Consider the following 6,071-nt stretch of genomic DNA (forward strand, 5'->3'; position numbering starts at 1 on the left):
CTAATAATCCGATATGCAGAGAGAACAAAAAAACTCTTCTCCATCACTCAACTGAGCAGTCAGCAGCCGCCACCACCGCTGCCAAGAGCCTAAGAGCAAGTTCAATATTATAGCCGACTATGGGTTATAAGCAATATGTCATATCATCTATTGACAATCCATTATTTGCTTCGCTTTTGACCGAATCTAGCTTCACCATGTTTCCATTGGTGCCAGCTTAATTACCTCTTTCCATTTTCAAGTTTGCACAACCACGTTCAGTTTTTCCCGACATGTAGCGGTACGGTACGGTGACGATCGACAATGTTTTTCTTCTGCTTCATCATGTATGATCTATTTTTTATATAATTTTCAGCATGACAAACAATATTATCGACTGTCCATTGGTACTGGCTGGCATATTAATGACCAAACTCCAAATATAAGAAAAATAATAGAGATGAAACTGCAGTAATCCAACTCAATAATAATGGAGCACGATAGAAACAGGGAACAATTTCTATCCACCAAGAATCATAGTTTCTAATTTATTCGAATCACAAGAAGCATAAAAAACTTCTGCTATCAACCAACACAACCACTTGGTCCACCGTAGTAAAAGGTGTAGCCCTTATTGAAGTCAATAAGTAACCCGGTTGCTCGGTAGCAGTCCGGCTTGTCAACTACATCGAACACTCGTGTGGTATGCGGGTCCCATGCATGACCCTTGGAGTCGTACATCTTGACATGCTTGAAGTACGCCGATCTCTTTGCGTCCTTGTCTTCAGGAAAGTGACCGCTACCCATTGGAGGACCCGATGTAGTCTTGAGGTAATTCACGAATCCGAGTTAGTGCTTGTATGCGCGAATTTGTTGGGCAAAGCTCCCTTGGAAAATGCCCCAAGAATGATGGTTCGTCTAAATCATGCCGGTACAACACCCAATCTCCAGAGTTTGGATCCTATACATAATCGACAAGGGGTGGTGGGGTCATAAACAATAGTTATCGCAAAGAAACAAAATACTAGTTAGCAACAACTCTTTTTTCATAATCTTATCTTCCATAGCTTTATAGTAGACCATCATGTTTAGCATCCACCTAATTAAGCGAATTAACTCATGACCAAATTTAAGGGGTTTCTTCCTAATGTTTAATGTTTTAATATATATATATATGTATGTATGTATGTATGGGGTTATGTCATGTTCGAGAACACTGAGCCAAATCTCATTTCGTACCAGAGCTTGTCTTAGTTTTCCATTTTGCCAAGTCAGGTTTCTTATGTACATATATCTCGTTGGGATGGAGAGTAGATTTATGTGACCATGTTATATTGTAATCTTCATTTATATTTAGTGTACTTATAAAAAATCTAGTAATGAATGCAATAGAATATGCTTCCCCTCAAAACCTTTAGCAGCATGCATTTTTATGGGCCAAGTATATATGATTAAATGCGATCTCCCGAGAGATGTATTAGTATCTACAAGAACAAAAGGGGCACCTCGTTTAAGCTAATCTCGGCGTAGTGGTCAGCTTCGCCATAAATTGAGGGGGAGCAACTGCTTGGCCAGGCACTAGCGCGGCTCCTTTTGCGGGAACAAATCCCGCACAATCTGAGTTGTAGCATCCCGCTGATGTAGTATCTTTCTGAGCAATTATGCACATAAAAATTTGTTAGGTGGGTGTAAAAATAAACCTCGATGTTATACATCATGTAAAATGGCATGGCCTATGCTTACTGTCGAGTATGTAAAGAAGCGAACATCTCTATTATGGTACAAAGACGGGGAAACCTGCAAAGCAAACCATAATGTAATTAAAGTACTAGTTTCTTATAATTCATTTTATTTTATTAGAATGAGCGAAATTGATGTTTCACATGAAATCCAGCTTCAATTAAGCTGTAATGTCCCGCATCTTCACGAAGTATATCCGTATGGCTGCTCCGGACTCTTGAGAGTATTGTTGATCTCGGCGAACCCCATATACTCATTTCAGCTCGAAGACCATAGTTTTTTCCTCGCCCTGTGTGCCACATTGCGTACTAGTGATACAAAAATTACTTTAAATTAGTGAACCATTCAGGAAAACCTATAAACAGTAAACAATTCTCTCATAATTAGTTCATGTGATTTCATAAGACGTAATTTAGAATTAGGGGTAGATACATGATTTTTCCGGTTTGAATATGTCTAGACTTCGTTTATCAATTTTAATGCATACTATATGACATAAGAAGACTACATGCTTTGGTTTCATTTTTTTTTATTTTTTTGAATTTTTATGCCCATTTGAATCTTGGTCAAATCATAGGTTTGACCAAGATTTAAACATGTTTAAAACATGAAAATGAAAAGGTAAGTCTCGATCCTTCTTAGTCACTCCAAAATGAAGCTTTTTGGAGGATTTTTGAAATTTCCATTTTGAAACCAAAACGACTTCTCTTCGTGCTTTACTTCATAAGACAGAGTTTAGAGTTAGGGATAGATACATGATTTTTCTGGTTTGAATATATCTAGACTTTGTTTATCAACTTGAATGATTACTATATGACATAAGAATGGGCATAATAATTAAAAAATCAAAAAATAAAAAACCAAAAGCATGTAGTCTTCTTAATGTAGGTATATGCATTTGTGTTTTTTTCACCGAATTTTCTCCTTGACTAGGTATTGCTATTTTTCTTGATTATTAAGCACATATATCTGCCTATCGAGATAAACTATTTAAATAAAACATTGTAAAGTATTATTAAAAGCGGGTGTGTCATGTGCTTTAAGTGATACCTACAATTTAGTTTTACCAATTATTCTTCCTTGTTCACTTAAATCTATCGTTCCATACATAGATAATGCCAAATTTAGGAAATATTTATTATGCAAACTTTCACATTTTTTGGATTATGTACTTGAAGATCATATGCAGAAAGTTGTTGCTAAATTTACATTCACAATATATTATTTTTCTGTGAATTCTGAAAGTAGTTTTTTTTCAAAGTTTTGTTTTGAATGTGTACATGTAAAAAACGACAACCTTTAGAGAACTATAGGAAGTACGTAAAAGTCATTCATGCATGTAAATTCAAATTATTATTTATCAATGTCCTATCGCAGCGAATAGTACAAATACATTATATGGGTATGAGAGAGAGAGTACATGAGATATAGTGTTGCCTCCACCATCTATAAATTTTCCTGGGACGAAGCGGAAAGCTTTAGGCACCGAGAGAGTAGTGTTCTGCAAACGATAGAATTCATTTTGGCCAGTTAGAACAATTGATTTATTTCCTCCATTCCAAAAAGGATGTCGCAAATTTTTCTAAATTTTGATGTATCTACACAGTAAATCATGTTTAGATACATCCAAATATAAAAATCTACGACATCCTTACCAGGATGGAGGGATCAAAGTACTATTCTTCTTTCACCATCTAATTCTTTGATTTTAAATTTGGAATATATAACGAAGAATTTTGTTGTGACTAAATGATCATATGTAACTATACATATGAACCCGAATATCTATTTTTTGGTACCATCTTCTTAATCCACGTCATCATTATCTCAACACAACGAATATTAGTTTGGGATTACTAAGTTTGTAATACTCTCTCCAATCCTTAATACCTTGACACTTATTATGGATCAGAAGGAGTAGTAATCTTTGTTAAGTGGCCCAACATATACAAGAACGTGGTTCATGAAAGAACTGAGAATAATTTGATATGTGGAATCATACCTTCTCATTAGTCGGATTACTACCACCATCTATTGGCTCAACCAAACTGTTGTAGGAAGGGGAAAATAAAAGCACAATAGGATTGGCATGACAACATAACCACAACCCATTTGTACACGGAAGTGTGTTCCTTCAAGAACTTAGAATTGTATGGTCTCTCTACTGACTTGTGGTATGCTATTTCCACAAGAGAATATATAGGGTAACACCATGTCCTTTTATGGAAGTTCTAAACTAATATTGTTAGCGTTCATCGGACATTTAAACATGTCCAACAAATGGATGATTTATGTCATATCCACTGTTGGTTATGGATAAATATTAAGTGTTCAATCAATGTTCATTAGTATTTACTTGATCTGCATTGTCCCCATTTACAATGATTTTGAGTCCAGCTAAGATTTGGTCTCCATGTTCTCAATTTTAGCTGAACCATTATATAAAACTTTCTAGGTATAGCGCTAATATAGTTAACTACATGCCTTATACTCCCTTCCTTTCTATGTTTAAGGCGTAATTTCTTTGGCACAACGAATTATGGTGGGTTCTGGAGCATAAAAAGTTTCCAGGATCGCCCCATATGCAAGCCATTTTTATTGAGGGCATAAAATTTATTGTTAAATTGAAGGGGTAGTTTTATATCTTGTGGATGATGGTATATCTATTCTTCATTTTTATGTAGCGCGATCTTGAGAAAGCAAGAAATCTTAAATTGATTCTATAGCTTCCGAGAAGCTATCAGATCATAAAATTAACTTCTATAAAAGTGAATTATTTTGATTCGGTGAGGCACAAGATATTGCCACCCAATATGCCGATCTTTTTGGCCGTGGGATTGTCAAGTTTTATATCATCCCAATTCATTATCGAAGGCTTACAAATGCTAAATGAAAGACTTAAAAAACCTAGAAAGGCAAGTTCTTCTTTCCATATGTGATTTTGTCTATCGTGGATGGATGTTAGATAATGTTCCGAGCAAGATAAGTGGCTTGAGTGCTGACACTCTTCGAGAACAACATCCGCACTCGTACAATATTGTGGGTCACAAATCGGACGTATTAGCAAAGGTGACAAAAACTTGACCTCCGAATGTGACGTTCGAGCGTGATCTTGTTGGTCCAAGGCTAGCATCCCGAGATGCTTTGCTTCGGCGCCGGCTATGGTCCAGCTTGACTCATCGGGCTGACGAGTTTTGGTGGAATTTACATGATAGTATTAGATACGTCCAAAACGTATCTACTTTCCCGCAACACTTTTGCTGTTCTTTGCCCTCTATCTTGTGTGTTTTGAATGCAACTAACACGGACTAATGATGTTTTCAGCAGAATTGCTCGGTGTCTCGTTTTTGTGCAGTAAATTCAACTTTCGAGAAAATTCCTGAAAATATCGTAAAACTCATATTTCACTTGAAGACTCACGGAGCTAGAAGACGAGACGGAGGGGGCCACGAGGGGCCCACACCTGCCCTAGGCGGGGCCAGGCTTGCCCGCGCCTAGGGTGGTCTGGCCGCCTCGGCCACCCCCTCGACATCTCCTTCGCACTATATAAAGCCCATGACCTAAAAATACCGGGGTTCGACATTTTTCCGTGAAAGAGTTCCGCCGCCTCGCCGCCACCGTAAACCCCAATCCGGGACCGAAACTCGTTCCGGCACCCTGCCGGACGGGGATTTGGAGGAGATCATCACCATCACCATCACCCACGCCTCTCCATCAACCATCACCCATCCATGATTCCCCCATCCATGTGTGAGTAATTCCTCGCTGTAGGCTATAGGGGATGGTAGGGATTGGATGAGATTGGTCATGTAATAGCTATAAGATTGTTATGGGCATAGTGCCTAGTATCCATTGTTAGTATTTTTGACATTGTTGCAACTTGTTATCATTATTAGCGCCCGTTCATCCATCTCTGTGCCTACAGTATTTTAATCCTGTTGTCTACTGCAATCATCGCTCATCGTTGTTTTCATTTCATTATCGCTATTATTTCACTACTACCACTGCTATAAAACCGTTATTATCGATAAACTATTGCGAGCAAGTCTATTTTCAGGTGCGAGTGAATTGACAATTCATCCGTTAAACCTTATAAATATTCTTTGGCTCCCCTTGTGTCGAATCAATAAATTTCGGTTTTACTTCCCTCGAAGATTGTTGTGATTCCCTATGCTTGTGGGTCATGAAGACTATTTTCTGGCGCCGTTGCCGGGGAGCATAGCTTTATTTACAAGCCCACTTGAAGGTGATATTGTTTCCTGCAATTTATTTATTATGGGGAAAGCTCCCGAATCAAAGTTCCCTATATTGTCATCCACTACAAGAAGAGGTACAACTTTGAACACCTTTGT

The 6,071-nt window shown here is 37.7% G+C and overlaps 1 pseudogene; it reads right to left on the minus strand.

The window, feature by feature from the left end:
* Positions 1-564: 564 nt before the first annotated feature.
* LOC124680389 lies at positions 565-2,021 on the minus strand (annotated as a pseudogene).
* Between the last annotated feature and the right edge of the window lie 4,050 nt (positions 2,022-6,071).

This window comes from Lolium rigidum, unplaced genomic scaffold (assembly GCF_022539505.1).
Source record: "Lolium rigidum isolate FL_2022 unplaced genomic scaffold, APGP_CSIRO_Lrig_0.1 contig_15050_1, whole genome shotgun sequence".
Lineage (NCBI taxonomy): Eukaryota > Viridiplantae > Streptophyta > Magnoliopsida > Poales > Poaceae > Lolium > Lolium rigidum.